Source organism: Lithobates pipiens, unplaced genomic scaffold, assembly GCF_037356315.1.
Source record: "Lithobates pipiens isolate NorthernLeopardFrog02 unplaced genomic scaffold, aLitPip1_a1.2 Scaffold_23, whole genome shotgun sequence".
Classification (NCBI taxonomy): domain Eukaryota; kingdom Metazoa; phylum Chordata; class Amphibia; order Anura; family Ranidae; genus Lithobates; species Lithobates pipiens.
The window spans coordinates 62,567,933-62,586,906 of NW_027507785.1; positions in this window are offsets into that span (position 1 = coordinate 62,567,933).

Genomic DNA, 18,974 nt, shown 5'->3' on the forward strand with positions numbered 1-18,974 from the left:
GTATTAGTGTCACAGGTGACGCTAGTTAGGCAGGTAGGTATTTAGGTTCGCCGCAGCTTTTTATAGCGCCAGGGACCCCCATATACTACCGCATAAAGCCCCCTGATTGCCCCCTAGTTAACCCTTTCACCAGTGATCACCATATAACTGTTACAGGTGACGCTGGTTGGTTAGTTATTTTTTTATAGTTTCAGGGCACCCGCCATTTATTACCTAGTCTCACTAGTGTACCCCTAAATTTAGGGGTGTCTACTTTCCAAAATGGGGTCATTTGGGGGGGGTTTGTGCCATCTTGGCATTTTATGGCCTTCAAAACTGTAACGCCCTTAGAAAGCCTGAAGGCGGTGCTTGGTTTTCGGGGCCCCGTACGCGGCTAGGCTCCCAAAAAGTCCCACATATGTGGTATCCCCGTACTCAGGAGAAGCAGCAGAATTTATTTTGGGGTGTCATTTCACATATGCCCATGGCATGCGTGAGCAATATATCATTTAGTGACAACTTTGTGAAAAAATAAAATAAAATAAAAAAGTTTGTAATTTTCCCACAACTTGTGGCAAAATATAAAATATTCCATGGACTCAACATGCCTCTCAGCAAATAGCTTGGGGTGTCTACTTTCTAAAATGGGGTCATTTGTGGGGGTTTTGTGCCATCTTGGCATTTTATGGCCTTCAAAACTGTAATAGGTAGTGAGAAGTGAACTCAAAAATTTACGCCCTTAGAAAGCCTGAAGGCGGTGCTTGGTTTTCGGGGCCCCGTACGCGGCTAGGCTCCCAAAAAGTCCCACATATGTGGTATCCCCGTACTCAGCAGAAGCAGCAGAATTTATTTTGGGGTGTCATTTCACATATGCCCATAGCATGTGTAAGCAATATATCATTTAGTGACAACTTTGTGTAAAAAAAAAAAAAAAAAAAAAAAAAAAAAAATTTTTGTCATTATTCAATCGCTTCGAGGCAAAAAAATAAAATATTCAATGGGCTCAACATGCCTCTTATCAATTTCCTTAGGGGGTCTACTTTCCAAAATGGGGTCATTTGGGGGGGTTTTGTACTGCCCTGCCATTTTAGCACCTCAAGAAATGAGATAGGCAGTCGTAAACTAAAAGCTGCGTAAATTCCAGAAAACGTACCTTAGTTTGTAGATGTGACAACTTTTGCGCAAACCAATAAATATACAGTTATTGACTTTTTTTTTACCAAAGACATGTGGCTGAATAAATTTTGGCCTAAATGTATGACTAAAATTGAGTTTATTGGATTTTTCTAATAACAAAAAGTAGAGAATATCATTTTTTTTCAAAATTTGCGGTCTTTTTACGTTTATATCGCAAAAAATAAAAATCGCAGAGGCAATCAAATACCATCAAAAGAAAGCTCTATTTGTGGGAAGAAAAGGACGCAAATTTTGTTTGGGTACAACATTGCATGACCGCGCAATTACCAGTTAAAGCAGCGCAGTGCCAAATTGTAAAAAGACCTCTGGTCATTGACCAGCAAAATGGTCCGGTCTGAAAGTGGTAAAGTTAAAAATCAATATTTTTTGCTAGAAAATTACTTGGAACCCCCAAACATTATATATTTTAGCAGAGACCTTAGGGAACAAAATGTCAATTGCTGCAAAATGTTATGTCACACTGTATTTTCCCAGTGGTCTTTTAAACGCAATGTTATTTTAAAATAATTTTTTTATTTTTTATTTATGTGAAAGATGATGTCACGCCGCGAGAATCGTGATCTATCCTCTAAGCAAAAAAAATTTAAAAAAAAATCATCATTCTCATTTTAGCCAGAATCGTGCAGCTTTACACCCAGCACAATCCCCCATCCCATTCTGCCCTCCTAGCCCAAATACCTGCCAATCATCCCTACTAGCACAAATCCCCCGCCCCCCCCCAAAAAAAAAAAAAAAAAAAAAAACACATCCTAGCATAAATCCCCCTCCCTCACGCATACCGACCCACAAAAAAAAAAAAAATAATAATAATAAATATATATTTCCCCCAATCGCTCCTTTTAGTACAAATCCCCCCCCCCCCCCCCCCAAATTTCCCCAACTAAAAAAAAAAATTATAACCTCCTGCTGTCCCCCAAATTCCCCCTCCAACACAAATCTCCACTCCCAATCTCCTTGGGTCTCCCCCTCCAGCTCACATGATACCAATGTGCCCCTCCTGCCCTCCCCTTGTCCCGGCCGTGCTCCCGATACTTGTGATTGCGAGCTTTCCAGTCATGTGACCACTGCGATTGATGTGACAGCGGTCACATGACCCCAATGCCCACTTCCTGGCATTTAGAAGCTCTTAAAGGGTCTGAAGGCAGTGGCAGGAAGGGGTTAAAATGTAATGACGTCGCTCGCTGTTTATGGTAGTGACAAATGACTATTAAGAGCACAACAAACACCTTGCGGCCCCAGTTCACACTGAACGCGGCTTTGAAATAGTGCGACTTCACTTGAAATTGCGCAATTTCAAAGCCGCATGTCAGGGCAACTTCAGAGGCGACTTGGCTGACATGTGTGCGACTTCATGCACAGGTGTTTATGCAACTCGCACCTGAAAATCGGCCAAAAAAAATAGTGCGGGAACTACTTTTTCAAATCGATGTGTGGCGTTGCAAAGTCAAACAAAATAAGAAATAAATATCCACAACAGTCAGATGGAATTTAAAACCCATCAGAATAATTCTGCGCAAGCGGGAAGCTTCATTAACCGTTATTGCTCTCCGCCAGCCACCTGCCGATTATCCCGGCATGTCAGCGGCTGACCTGAACTCCCGTCTATTGAAGGGCAATAAATTTAGAATACAAAAAAAAAAATCCCTAAAATACGTCTAGAAGATCTTTGGCCCCTGGGGAATCTGGAGCATTTTTTTTTTTTTTTCGCCTCCCTTCATACAAAGTCAAACGGCGCGGAGGGCAGCTGACGGAGTGGGTTACTCTGATCGAGGCACCGGAGCGGAGAAATTGCCTGTTACCTCGGGTCGATTTTTCACACGCTCCTAAATTGCTTTGTATTGACACACTGTCACAAGTCGATCTTCACATTAACCTGCTGAGCCCGGGACCGGCTCGCTACGGCTAGAAATCCAGCTAGGCCCGCGTGCCCTCAGCCCCCCTGGCGCCGTGACCTCCCATCTCCGAGGTGTTTCATTAGTGCGTCTCTCTTCTGTTTCAGCGTCAGGCGGTTTTTGGCCGCAGCGGCGGCTAGATTGCAGTCGGGGACTGAAGGCGCTGGAGATTACAGGTCATCTATCGGCACGCCATCGCTTGTAAATATCATCACACAAAAAAGGAGAGCGAGAGAATTTTTACAAGTTCAAAAAGTTTTGTGCAAGCAAAAAAAAAAAAAAAAATTTAAAGCGCATTCCGTGTGCGATTCCTACAAGGTGCTGGAACGCACAGCCCTTTGCCATCTGCATGCAGGTGCCAATGTAACGTTAATGGCATCCCAAAAGCAGATCACAAATGCAGTGCGTTTGTTGGCACCAAATTGCATGGTACTGCAGTACCGTTCAATGTGTCAATTCACACCATAGAAACGCAGTCCGGATGCATTCCAGATGCTTTTCCGCACGCACGTTTTTTGACATATTTTTGATGCATTCCAGTGTGGTTTTGATGCGCTTTTGGTGCGTCTTTGATGCAGTCCAGTGCATTTTTTCCCCCTTTTTTTTTTTTCTCAAAAGCGGAGTTCCACCCAAAAGTGGAACTTCCACTTTAATTACTTCAATACTGGGCACTCCCCTCCCCCCCCCCCCCTTCCTGCCTAGGACAATTTTCAGCGCTGCAACACTGTGAATGACAATTACGCGGTCATACAACACTGTACCCAAACTACATTTTTATAATTTTCTTCCCACAAATAGAGCTTTCTTTTGGTGGTATTTGATCATCACTGAGGTTATTTTTTGCTAAACAAACTAAAAAAAAAAAAATACATTTTTGAAAAAGAAAAAGGTTTTCTTTGTTTCTGTTATAAAAGGTTGTTTTCTCCTTCACTGATGGGCACTGATGAGGCGGCACCAACATATAGAATTGATGGGCACTGATATACAGCACTGATGAGGCTCTACTGACAGGCATTACTGATGGGCACCTCTGATGGGGCTGCGCTGATAATCAAGGCACGGATTATCAAGGTACCGCCGATTGGCTCTCCCTGTCAGCGCAAACCAAGGAAAGGCGTTTACCAGCACATTTTGGTTAACACGATGATCAGCTGCGATTGGTCACAGCTGATCACATGGTATGGAGCCTTCTTCAGGGGCTCCTTACCATGATCGGAGATGCGGTGTGTCAGATTGACACAAAGGGCTACCGGTCGGCGCGCTGAGTGCCGGCATGTTGTCCTGCTGGACGTCATATGACGCCCAGTCAGAATAACAGAACCACCACCACCCGGCCATCATTCTGCTATAGGCTGGGCAGGAAGTGGTTAAGTACTGGTGACCCCCTGACATGCCACATTTGGCATGTCTTTTTTTTTGAAGGGGGAGCGGGTACCCAGTTTTTACAGATACCCAGCTTCCACTTCCAATCCCCACACCTCTCCCCCCTCCCTTCAATCTTCTGGGACACGTCACAGGTCCCAGAATATTGCCCGGCCATTCACAACACGCAGTGCAGCTCACCTGGCTGTGGCATCACATGCAATGCCAGCGCCGCAGAGAGGAGAGGGAGAGGAGCAAGGCGCCATGGGACAAGCGAGTGTCTGTTTATTAAAAGTCAGCAGCTACACTTTTTGTAGCTGCTGACTTTTAAATGGATGAAACTCCACTTTAACCTTAAACAAGGACATGCGTTCCGATGTGTTTTACAGCGTTCCGGTACAGTCCAGTGCAGGGAAAATGCAGCATGTTCTACTTTTTTTTTTTTTTTTTCTTCTTTCTGCAATGCACTGGTGAACTATGCCATTGAAAACCATATAATCTACTTTCTATGCATAAAAAAAAAAAAAACGCACTGTACTGCAGGTAGTGTGAAAATGATTGTAAACAATCACCTTGTAAAACAACCCATTCAGTTTAAAACAGAAATGAAAGGCAAAACATTTGTGTCACGTTTAGCTGTGTTTCATTTACAGGCGTTTTTCATTTTTGACTATTTGGAAAAAAGAAAATAATATATATATATATATATATATATATATACACACACATATACACACACACACACACAATTTTATTTTATTTTTTTAAATGCCTCTAAATGCAAACACAGCATGCAAACGCGTCAAAACGTTGGGTGATATCTGTCAAGTTAAATCGTTCAGGAGAGGCTGTAAAACATCCCGTGTACATTAAGCCTTAGTGATCACATTCTCTCTGTTTTCGGGTGCATAAGAGCTAGGGGGGGGGGGGGGCCAGCAGTACACTGAGCTTCCCAGTGAATGGCTGTGCAGTGAGGGGCGTGCCAGGCCAAGTCTGATCATTGGAGGAGAGCACGCCGATTTCCCAGCATAGCTAAAGAACTAACCAGGCTGTGCTCTCCTGTTTAGTGTGGCCAGTTTTTAATAGGAAAGCAAGGGCAACGGCCGAATCACCAGGGATTTCAGACAAAAGGAAGCAATACAAAGAGAACAGAAGAAGACTCTCTCATACAAGTACATGGTACAGCAGACACATATCAGGAATAAGGATGGGCTCAGGCGTGTTTCGCAACCTCACGTGCACGATCCCGCCAGGAAGACTACACAGATCGGGAAATGTCTCACTGCCTGTGACTAGCGCTGTGCAGTGCCAGCTTCCTAGCGGGATCGTACACATAGAGTTGCGAACATACCCGAGCCCATCCTTAATCGGGAGGAGGGAGGAGGAGGCTCCTCATACAGAAAGCTGGTTTACATTCTCACTAACAGTCACACATTTTGAAAATGCATCATCATTCCAAGGTCATGCGTTTGCTTGAGCTGACAAATTTATTTAATTTTTTTAAAATGATGCAATATACCAGTCAAGAATAAATTTAATAAAATAAAGTTTTTTGCCCCCCCCCCCCCAAATTATATATTTTATTATTTTACTATTATTTAATGTCATTTTTATATCTCCTAGATTGTAAGCTCTAACGAGCAGGGCCCTCTGACTGCCCTCATGTTGTAAAGCACTGCGCAAACTAATGGCGCCATATAAATCCTGTATAATAACAGTTTTTTCTTTTTTAATATTTTTGTCTAGAGGGGATGCCCTTTTGCCCCCTTATAAATCCAGCACTGGTCCCCGACCCTCCTGCCCACCTCTCGTCCCAGGCCTGTATGAATGCATTATTACTAAGCGCCCCAGCGGCCTGTACAGGTGCATTCAGGAACCCCACAATGGCATCATCAGAGATGAGCAGAACACTTACCTCCACAACACCCAAGTCCTAAACTTCTCATAGCTTTACAACATTTTCACCTGTGCTAATTAGCCCCAGGACTGCAAACCGCCCCCCCTGGGATTCTGATAGCTCTACAGCAAACTCACCTGTGCTAATTAACCCCAGCACTGCACACCGCCTCCTGGTGGCAGCAGTCTGTATCCTGCTGTCCAGCCCTGCTAATTATGTTGTAGAAGGCTTTGCCATAATTGGAATTCAGATATAAAAAAAAGGAGAACTCTTTGCTGCTTAGGAAAATAGGAGAAAAAGGTGTCGGTCTACCAACCAAGTACACACTGCATCCAGCTCTTCAGCATTATTCCTGGCAGCCAGTGCTGGCACAAGATCATCCAGTGCCCAGGGCAAAGATGGCAAATTGTACCCCCCCTCTTCATTATGTGCAAGCTCACATGAGGAGGAGAAGATAAAGCACAGCCCACACCTCCTCCCGGCTCTCTCCTCCTCTTCTTGCTGCTTCCAGCGCTGGGCTGACAGAAGTAGTGATGCCGCTGTCACTTCTCCTGTCAGCCTTATAGTAAAGGGAACTTGCAGTGTCCCCCATCCCTACAATACACAGGGCAGCTTCCCCCACTGCCCATCCTCTTGCTGGCTGGTACAATCAGAGGAACTTGGGTATAGAAGGCAGAAAAAAGTGAGATACCGTATTTATCGACGTATAACACACACTTTTTTCCCCTTAAAAGCAGGGGGAAAATTGCGGGTGCGTGTTATATGCCGAACCCCGCAGTTCTGAGCCTCTGGGCGGCTTTCAGCCGCCTCCGGCTCTTCAAGGCGGCTTTCGGCCGCCTTCGGCCATTATCGGCGGCTTTCGGCCGGCTTTGGCCATTCTCGGCAGCTTTCGGCCGTTCTCGGTAGCTTTCAGCTGCCTTCGGCTCTTCTCTGCGGCTTCCGGCCGCCTTGTCCACCATTGCCGCCTTGTCCGTTTTATTTGCCTCTTTTTTATTTTTTTAAAAATGCCGCCGAGAAGAGCCAAAGAGCCAAGAGGCAAATAAAACGGACAAAGCTGCAATGGTGGACAAGGCTGCTTAAGGCTGCATGACAAGGCTGCAATGGTGGACAAGGCTGCATGACAAGGCTGCAATGGTGGACAAGGCTGCAGATGGACACTGATAAGGCTGCATTGATGGGCATTTAAATGTAAGTTGTTTTTTTTCCCTTAAACTTCCCTCCTAAAAGTTTTTTTCCTTAAAATTCCCTCCTAAACTTGGGGTGCGTGTTATACGCCGATAAATACGGTATTTGACTCAAAATATTAATTTTCATTCACCTATGGGCATTGAGGGTCAGTTCATGCCAGATGCCATCCAGTGCGTTTTTTCTGCATTAAGACAGTAGATTATGTTGGTTCCAATGGCATATTTCACACCAGCGCAGTCAGTTCCAGTGTGTTCCCATGCAGAAAAAAAGTAGAACATGCAGAATTTTTTCTGCAAAGAACTGTACTGGAATGTGGCAAAACGCACTGGAATGCATCTAAATGCAGCAAAAATGCACCAGAACACAGCAGATGAAAGAGAGAACAAGGAAACCTTGGAAAGGGAGGTAAAGCAAGAGGGGGAAAAAACGCACTGGAATGCATTGAAAATGCATCAAAAATCATCAGAAACGTACGGAGTGGTGTGAACTGTAAGCACAAATGCATACAAAACAAAACGCATCCGGGTTGCGTTCTTGTGGTGTGAACCGGCCCTGAGGGTTCATTCACCCTGCAATGTATGTAATGAGCACAGGTAAACGCATGTCTGTTGGGGCAGCATGACACTGTGCTTTGGTCTATGGGGTAGGCAACCTGGGCCCTCCAGCTGTTGCAGAACTACAAGTCCCATCATGCCCTTGGAAGTAATTGTAACTGCCAGCCTTGCAATGCCTCATGGGAAATGTAGCTCCACAACAGCTGGAGGACCCCAGGTTGCCTACCCCTGGATGGCAGGGCAGAGAAGTTAAACTTGTGCTGACCTTCTGTTTTGCATTGCGAACCTGCATAGAGAACACTTTGGGTGCAACTTCAGGTTTTCATCCAGATGCGGTGACAGACACTAAGCCCGTCCCAGGTCAATACACTCAACAAGAAAGAAGAAGGAAACATCTACGGGGCAAAACACGTAGGTGAGCCTGGCCTTGCCTGAGCTGGCTAAGGCTGCTTTTACATCTATGACCATGGGGTCTTGTTGGTGTGTGCCAGTTGGAACCTTCTTTCTTGCTACGCGTTGCATTGTGTTGCTCTGAAAAAAGTAGGGCTTGCTCTATTCCAAACATTTCGTGCACGGTGCATCCAAGACACTAGTGTCTGACAACAGAATATGTACACCCCTTAAGAGATGACCACTGCTGTGGTTTGTAGTAATAAAGTATGTAGAGATATAGCTCAGAATGTGGCACCACATCCAAATATAAATAGCAAAGAAAAATGATGGAATGGTACTGGACTTTATATTGGTAGCCACTTGTAAAAAGAGAAAGTACTCAATGGAATAAAAGTAAAACATTTATTATGATAACATTAAAAAAACATGTAAAATCATGGAATAGATTCAAAATAGGTAAGTACAAATTGCACATATGGTATCGTCCCATGTGGGTTGATCCTATGTATGTTCAAGATGACCTGTAGGTATGCCCATGGCTTTGGTGAACCTGTTACTTGAATTATAGCCGGTCTTCCATATCAGGGCCCCACAGAAAGTGAAAAGTACCAAGGGATCACTACACGTTTTTTTTTCCGCGTTTCGCTTATAGCTTCCTCAGGGGATCCTATTGGTACTAAAAAATACAACATTAATTAAGATATGTACATACATACGTGGATTTAAAAAAAACAATTCGCACAGAGAAAAATATGTATATATATTCCTCATGGAACAAAAAAGAAAATCAATGTCCTGATTATGAATTTCTTTTTTGGTCCATGAGGAATATATATATATATATATATATATATATATATATATATATATATATATATATATATATATATACATATTTTTCTCTGTACAAATAGTTTTTCGTGCATATCTTAATTTATGTTATATTTTTTAGTACCAATAGGATCCCCTGAGGAAGCTTTAAGCGAAACGCGTAGTGACCCCTTGGTACTTTTCACTTTCTGTGGGGCCCTGATATGGAAGACCAGCTATAATTCAATTCACAAGTCCACCATATCCATGGGCATACCTACAGGTCATCTTGTACATACATAGGATTAACCCACATGGGACGGTACCATATGTATACAATTTGTACTTACCTATTTTGAATTTATTCCATGATTTTAAATGTTTTTTTTTTTCTTATTCTGTCATAATAAATTCTGTACTTTTATTCCATTGAGTACTTTCTCTTTTTCATTTTTGGTCTACAAGTGGCTACCGATTTAAACTCCATTACCATTCCATATTTTTTCTTCACTGCTGTGGTTTAACAATCAAGCCCAAATTGCAGTGATTCGGTTTATAGTGTCTCAGTTCACTATGGGGTGGATTTATAAAGAATTCACGTTACCATTTGCCCCGTAAAAATGCATGTACATTTTTGCTGTGTGAATGGGGCCAACATATGTACCTGAATAGGCTATATCAGGGGTTTCAAACTGGCAGCCCTCCAGCTGTTGCAAAACTACAAGTCCCATCATGCCTCTGCCTGTGGGACGTCATGCTTGTAACTGTCAGCCTTGCGATGCCTCATGGGACTTGTAGTTTCGCAACAGCTGGAAGGCCGCTAGTTTGAGAACCCTGGGCTATATCCTTGGCTGTTTGAATATAAATAATTGATTTAAACAGAAAATACCCCTTTTGGCCACTAGACGGAGCCAAGCATTATAGGAAATGCCTATGACCCTTACCTCCATCTAGTGGCCAAATGCAAATTCTTTATTATTCAACGACTATGTGTTTTTCTAAAACAAGCTGTTTGCTTTCAGACCGTCTCTTTCTCTAATTGAATCCCAGCTTCAAATAGGGCTATAGAATAAAAAAAAATTTTTTTTTCTTTTAATAGCTCAAAATACAAAATAATTTCTATAGCAATGATATAAGGGATACAGTTTTTTTTTTTTGTGGATGGACCCTTTAATGCTGCCTGTGTATTTCCCATCTCTAATATATACTGTAACTAACCTATACCATTTGGAGCTATACAAATATACTGCAGTTTAATTCTTCTTCACCTTCTTATTTAACGGTATTATTAACGCTTGCCGTGTTTTGCTTGGTTGCATAAATTCTCGGCTCTGCATTCGCGGTTGATAATTTTCTGCTTTTGAAGCCTATGAAAAGGGTGAAGGTAATAACAGGGTGACCTCATTCTGTGCCCTTTAATGTTCTGAGCTCTCCGGAGATCCACAGCAATTCCATGGCCAAATCTAGAGAAATAACAGTACAACAGCTCTGAATATTAGCATGAATTCCCGTCCCGAGCCAACGCCGCCGCGGCCCAGGAAAAAGGCCCCATCGGCTGTCAGTCTTGAAGATTATTTTTGATTGTGTAATAAAGGAGACTCTTATATCCGTGTCCCGGTTTCCCAACGCCGTCCTTCATTATCTCTTTGCCTGTAATAATGTTCTCGGGATTGTCTGGGAAAGGCGCATAATGGCGCTGACCTTCCACGTCTAACTGCGCCTGGAAGGCTCTGGGGTGCCGGGGGACCGAACTGTAACTTAGGCAGATTATCGATCGTGTTCTACCATGCCGCTCTTTTGTTGAATCTGGTGTACCAGCTGAGAAAGGTTCGACTTGTCAAGGGCATTGCTAAATTTTGTAGGCTCTGGTGCCAAGTTGTTAACCTGGACGCCATACATTTATTTTTTTTTATTTTTTTTGGGCACTGACTGGCATCGTTTTTCCTAAAGCTGGAAATATATTTTTGGCATACTTACATTCGGCCAGCTTGGCTTAATTTAAAGTTGAATTTTGGGTATGGCAGTTTTTACATACCTGTGGGCGGGGCTGCCAATAAGGGGGTACCACCAGTTATTCTGTATGAGGCCCATTAGTTCAACAGGGGGGCCCAGGCAGCTGACAAGCAGAAGGAAGGGGAACAGGAAGGGGGTGATTAGTGCGGCAGAGGTGGCATTTACTGGAACCGATCCCCTGGAGTTCTTCCCTGCAGCCGCTAAAAGCTGGCTTCTCCACGTCTCCCTCCTTTTAGCTGCCGCTGGGGGGGAACTACAGGAAGTTGGCTTCTCCCTCCCGCCAACTTTTAGCTGCCGCAGGGGGGGAATTACAAGATTCCCTCCCACAGCTGCTACCCTCACTCCTCTCTCCCCGGTTTCTGGGAAAATCAGTTCTAGTAAATGCCTCCCCCCATCGCACCGATCACCCCCCATTCTGTCCAGGTCCCCATTCCTTCTGCTGCCTGGGCCCCTCTGTGTGCCCCACTGGTTTCCAACACCCCCCCCCCCCCCCCCCCCAACACGCAGTGCTGTGCCACCTTCCTTTTCCTTTTCCTTCCGCTGGCTTTCAGCTGCTGCAGGGGTGAAGGACAGGGGATTGGTTAACTCCTCCGTTCCTGGAACCCCCTTCCCTCTGCTTCCCAGGGCCCCCTGTATGCCCTCCCCGCAGCTTCTGGCTTCCCTCTTTATCATACTGCTGGCTGCTGCAGGGGGGATTTACAAGGGATCAGTTAACCCCTCCTATCCAGGAACCCCTTTCTTATGCTGCCCAGGCCCCTCTGTGTGCTCTTCCTGCAGTTTCCGCCTTCCATCTTCTCCCTCCCGCCAGCTGCTGCAGGGGTTTGGTTAACCCTTCTGTTCCTGGGACCCCTTCCCTCTGCTTCCCAGGCCCCCCCCCCCGTGTGCCCCTCCCGCAGCTCCCGGCTTCTCCCTCTTGCTGGCTGCTGCAGGGGGGATTTAAAAGGGATTGGTTAATCCTTCCTTTCCAGGAACCCCTTTATTATGCTGCCCAGGCCCCCCTGTGTACCCTTCCTGCAGTTTCCGGCTTCCCTCTTCTCCCTCCTGCCAGCTGCTGCAGGGAGGAACTACAGGTGTAGTAGTTAGCACTCTCATCTAGCAGCAATGGGGTCACTGGTTCACATCCCGACCACGACACCATCTGCCTGGAGTCTGCATGTTCTCCCCGTGCCTGCGTGGGTTTCCTCCGAGTATTCCAGTTTCCTCCCACAATCCAAAGACATGCTGGTAGGTTAATCAGATCCTGTCTATAAATTGGATGTGTTTGTGAGCACGTTGGGACCCTTTGGGGTAAGACCGCGCTCAGGGCCGTCTTTAAGGCAGGGCAAAAGGGGCAGCTGCCCTGGGCTCTGTCATTGCTGTGGGGCCCAAAGCTGCCTCGTACTTGCCAGCTATTCAGTTTTAAATTCCCTTGTCCCTTGAAGTTTTAGTCTTGTGCTGTGTCCCAATATCTCAGTGTAAAGTGCTGGTACTAATGCTGCCCAGTTCCGCCCTATTGTTGTGTGCAGATGACTCACCTGCAGACCCTGTGTTTACATGTAAATAACCGGCATTCATATGTAAATAGAGGCAACAATACTAAGTAAATAGCTGCGGCCGATGGCATTGATATGTAAATAAAGGCGGCATTCATATGTATATCATGCTCTCCTGCTGTGAGGAGATGATATGCTGTAACCTCTAGCAACTAATCAGTGAGCCATAATGTGTGCTGTAACCTCTAGCAACCAGTCATTAAGCAGTAATGAAATGCTGTAACTGCTGGCAACCAATCACAATTGCTGCCTGATCTGATACAGTAAACTTATTTTAAGTCTAGCTACTATTTATTGGAATTTATTTGGAAGTCCAAATACACAGAACATAGATCTTTTATCTGTCTATTTGTGAATTATCTATCTATCTAATTTTTTTATCTATCTATCTATCTATCTATCTATCTATCTATCTATCTATCTATCTATCTATCTATCTCTGACCCATCTATCCATGTGTTATCTATCAATCTAGCTGTCTACCTTTGCCTTATTTATCCATAGGGATGAGTTTCGTGTTCGAGTCGAACGTACGTTCGACTCGAACATTGGCTGTTCGTCCGTTCGGCGAAATCCGAACTCTTGGTCCGTTCGCGTCAAAATTCGTGTGGTGCTCACGGCCCACAATGCACTGCGATGGCGCAGTGCATTGCTGGCTCATGATTGGCCAAGCATGCACTGTGACCCCGCATGCTTGGCCAATCGCAGCGCCAGCAGCGAGGAGAGCCATGATTGGCTGTGGCCAATCATAGCTCAGGCTGTGTAGTGCACGCCCCACACTATATAAGGCCGCCATTGAGGCGGCCTCGTGTAGTGTGTGGGCATCTGAAGCAGTGGGTGTTCTGTGTACCTTCAACACAGTACACACCGATCGTTTTTGGCTGATTTCCTATCTTGCTCTTGTGTAGTGGTTATTGTCTGTGCCCTGACCGCAGTATACACCACTATATTCACCTCACCTATATAGCTAGTGATCTATCTTTAATAATAGAGCTTGCAGTCAGTAGTGTTAGGAGTGCGTGCTGTCTGCATGCTCTGTACACAGTACATACCGCTATATCCACCTACATAGCTGTTCTCTATTTGAGCCCACTTGTCATCTGCAGGAGTTATTGGAAGTTGTGTGTGCCTCCAGCACAGCACAGTATACATCTGTATATACCCCTTTATCTCTGCTGTTTTCTGGTTATTGTCTGCGTGCCCTGACCGCAGTATACACCGCGATATTCACCTCAGCCTAAGGCCCAATTTTTCTGCCCCTGTTTAACAGGGGCGTTTAAGTACAATTTTTGATGCAATGCTTTGCAGCAGGGCTAATTCCTGCAATAAAACTAGAGTATATGGAAGAGGTTGCAGTGTGGTGGCACCAGCAGCAGTGCCTAAGGCCAAATTTTTCTGCCCCTGTTTAACAGGGACATGTAATTACAATTCTTGATATAATATTTCACAGGAGGGCCCCTTCCTGTGCCCACCCAGAGTAACGGTGAGGACTTATAGTGTTGTGGCACCAGCACCACAACCACCAAAGGTCAATTTTTCTACCACTGTTCAACAATGGCATGTAATTACAATTCTTGATATAATCGTTCACAGCAGGGCGCTCCAGCGCCCACCAAGAGTCACTTTGAGGGCTTACAATGTTGTGGCAAAACCAACACCTTGTTCCGCCATTTCTGCAGAGCATATAGGGCAGGCCCCTACTTTCAAACATCCAACTTACAAACATCAGACAGCAGCAAGTGAGATGAAAAAAGATGGACGACAAAACAAATTATACAGGGGTGATAACCCTTCCCTATGTTTTCCAAAAAGCTTAAAAATAGTTTTTTTGACTGGAGCTACACTTTAAAAATGTACCGGTTGAAAATGACAAACAGATTCAACTTAACACAACAAACCTACACAGTCCCTGTCTTGTTTGCAACGCCTGTATACTGCTGTTCTGAGTATATAGGGCCTGGGGGCCACACGCATTTCCTTTTTTTAATATGGGTACAGGGTTCCCCTTAATATGTGTACAAGACCCAAATAGGCTGGTAATGGGCAGGGAGGGCTACCCATGCCATTTTTCTGAATGATTTTCAACCATATTGCAGGAACCAGATATAACATTAAAACCGCAAGCAGTTTTAAATGGTGTTATTTCCGTTTAATGTCATTTTGTGCAGGGACTGTTCTAAACACGGGAAACACGTGGCACTTCACAGGCATACTATAGACACCCCCCAGGCACCATATTTAAAGGAATATTTCACTCTTTTTTTTTTCACTTTAATCGTCATTAAAATCAGTGCTCCCGCCAAAACGGTAGTTTTTAAAACTTTTTTTTGCATTGACCCATGTCCCCTGAGGCAGGAGTCAGGTCCCCAAACCCTTTTTAGGACAATATCTTGCATATTAGCCGTTAAAATTAGCACTTTCCATTTCGAACGTTCGAGTCCCATAGACTTCAATGGGGTTCTAACGTTCGTAACGAACGTGGGGTCCGTTTCGAAAGTTCTGGTACGAACCGAACCGGGGGGTGTTCGGCTCATCCCTATTTATCCATCTATTTACCTATCTAACTGTTTTTAATCTACTGTATCTATGTATTTGTCTATTTATCTATCTCTGACCCATCTATCCATGTGTTATCTATCGATCTAGCTGTCTACCTTTGCCTTACCTATCCATATATTTATCTGTTTTTTTTATCTATCTATCTATCTCTGACCCATCTATCCATTTAGTATTGATCTATTTTGACCTATTTACCCATCTATTATCTATCCATCTATGTATCTATGTATCTATGTATCTATGTATGTATGTATCTATCTATCTATCTATCTATCTATCTATCTATCTATCTATCTATCTATCTATCTATCTATCTATCTATCTTCTTATATAGATCTGTCCAGCTATTTATTGATCCATCTATCTATCTATAAATCTAAAGGAAAATTGTACAAGGGTATTGTATAATGTATGGCCAGCCTTAAGCTAACAACCATACATTATTTTTTTTTCGTTCAACCACCAGGCCGAACAAAATAAAATTACATTCGATGTGGATGGGGGAATCCTTCCTGCTGAGCCTTTGTATCCTGACAGTGAGGAGCCTTCCCCACCATCAGAATACAGTGATCAGTGCTGCCGGCCATAGCCAGCAGTACAGTACTGATCAATCGGGGGGAAAACCTCGACAGGCTGGTAGTACCCACGTTGATCGGTAGATTGAATTGTGCAGCCTGCCCATACATGGATAGAAACTCGGCCGGTCCCTGCTGAATTAACCAATTAGCCAAATTGTTATCCCTGTATGGGCCACCTTTTAGGCATTAGATATCTGTGTTGAACATCTCATATTCTTTAAAAAAAAAAAAATAGAGTAACATGTATTTTATTGAAGATGTAAAGTAAAGATAACAATGTTTCTTTTCATCTCGATGTTCTGATGGATCAGAAGATTAAAGTCGTCTTCTCTTTCCGGTAACGAGTCCACCTGACGCGTCTCCTGGTAGCGCCCGGCTGGCAGGCCAAGAATTATTAATCATATACAAATCTGCGTCTGGGGAGCATTGTGGAGAGAGATGTGGTAAACACACAAAGTGAGCGTTTCCTGCCCATAAACCCGTCCGCCTTTATCGCCACCTCACAAATCATCTCCCAAACGGCGTGCCACTTACACAATGATAACTTTCCATTTAACGCCTATAAACCCACCAAATCCAAATATTACGGCCTTGTACTCCATAAATCTCCGGGGCCGGGCGCTCAGATTTCATGTTTATTTTTGACTTGTTTAAAAGTGTACCTGTTCCCTATAGGGAAGGCGGCCATATTGTGCAGGATGGAATAATATTTAGCCTGTTGGCTTAACTAGTGACATCACTGTGGCACAAATGTTGAAGTGATGTGATTGGCTTCTATTGAGTTCACTGGTTGGGTTCAAAATGCGTAGCTCCCAACTGTCCCTGATTTGGAGGGCCTGTCCCTGATTTGGAGAGACTGTCCCTGATTTGAAGCAATGTCCCTCTGTCCCTCTTTCTTCCCCATTTGTCCTTCATTTTGGTGTGATCTTTATAGTTGTATATAAAATGCACTTTTTATCCTTAAAAAAGTGTTTTCCTAGCGCTAAACCTTTCATCCAATTTCTAAATTGCTGCATTTGTAAATTTTAAAAGCCAATATAAAGGAATAATAGTGGTAAAAAAAATCCCTTGTAGATTTAATTAACCTTTTTTATTTTTTGGTTAATTCTCCTTTAAGGGGGTGTGGCAGGGGCGTGTCCTATGCCTACATACATTTTATAGTAGGTGTCCCTCATTCCCATCTCATAATGTTGGGAGGTATGCAAAATGGGCGCCATCTTGCATATGAGGAAAGGGTACACTGTGGCTCCCATAGAAGCTTCTAGTGACCTGGAATTGCAGGCAGCCCCAGAAGACCCCCATCATTCACCAAGAGCAAAAACACAAGGAAGAGTTAACTGGTTCAGCTCTCCACCCTGTACACCCTCCTTTGGACCAAAGCAATTTTACATTTCTGCTATGGGCCTATTTATTGGGAAATAAACTCATTATTTTATTATTTAATCCAGGGGTCTACAAACTATGGCCCTCCAGTTGTTCAGAAACTACAATTCCCATCATGCCTAGTCATGTCTGTGAATGTCAGAGTTTTACAATGCATCATGGGATGTGTAGTTCCACAACAGCTGGAGGGCCATAGTTTGAGGAGCCTTGATTTAATCACTTGAGGTCCGGAAGAATTTACACCCCCCTTCATGACTAGGCCATTTTTTTTTGATACAGCACTGCGTTACTTACTCATAGAGCTTTCCTATAGTGGTATTTGATCACCTTTTTCTTTTTTTCTTTTTTTTTTGCGCTATAAACAAAAAAAGACACATTTAAAAAACAAAACAAAAAAAAACAACAATATTTTTTACTTTCTGCTATAAAACATACCGTATATACTCGAGTATAAGCAGAGATTTTCAGCCTCTTTTTTGAGGCTGAAAGTGCCCCCCTCGGCTTATACTCGAGTCATCGCTGTCTGTCTGCCCGATCAGCGTGTCGAGCAGACAGACAGCGGCCATTCTAGGATTCAAAGGCCGCGCCTCCGTCGGTGATAGGCGGAACACTGAATTTCCCAGCAGTCTGTGTTCCGCCTATCACGGACATCCTCTCATCCTCGTCCGTAGTATGATGATGAGCGGACGTCCATGATAGGCGGACCACTGACTGCTGGGAAATTGAGTGTTCCGCCTATCACGGACATCCGATAGGCGGAACACTCAATTTCCCAGCAGTCAGTGGGAAATTGAGTGTTCCGCCTATCACCGACGGAGGCGCGGCTTTTGAATCCTAGAATGGCCGCCGACGAAGAGCTGAAGGACGGAGGCTCGGCTCGGGACGGGACGCAGGCTGGACGGGACGCAGGCTGGACGGGACGCAGGCTGGACGGGACACAGGCTGGACGGACACAGGCAGGCTGGACACAGGTAGGCTGCACGGACACACACACACACACACACACACACACACACACACACACACACACGGATGCATGCACACACACACACACACACGGATGCATGCACACACACACACACACACACACACACACACGGATGCATGCACACACACACACACACACACACACACGGATGCATGGACACACACACACACGGATGCATGGACACACACACACACGGATGCATGGACACACACAGGGATGGATGGACCCACAGGGATGGACGGACACACAGGGATGGACAGGCATGTCTCACCCTCGGCTTATACACGAGTCAATAATTTTTTCCAGTTTTTTGGGGGTAAATTGGGGGCCTCGGCTTATATTCGGGTCGGCCTATACTCGAGTATATACGGTATCCAATAAAAAAATATAAAGAATAAAATTCTTCAACAGGCCAATATTTATTCTGCTACATGCTTTTGGATAAAAAAAAATCCCAATAAGCGTATATTGATTAGTTTGCACAAAAGTTACAGCGTCCTCAAACGATGGGATAGATTTATGGAATTTTTATTTCTTTTACTAATGGCGGCGATCAGTGACTTGCAGCTTCTTACCACAGTGGAGGTAAGTATGACATGTTTGTTATTTAGAAAAAAAAAAAATATGCAAGAGTTTACAACCCCTTTAA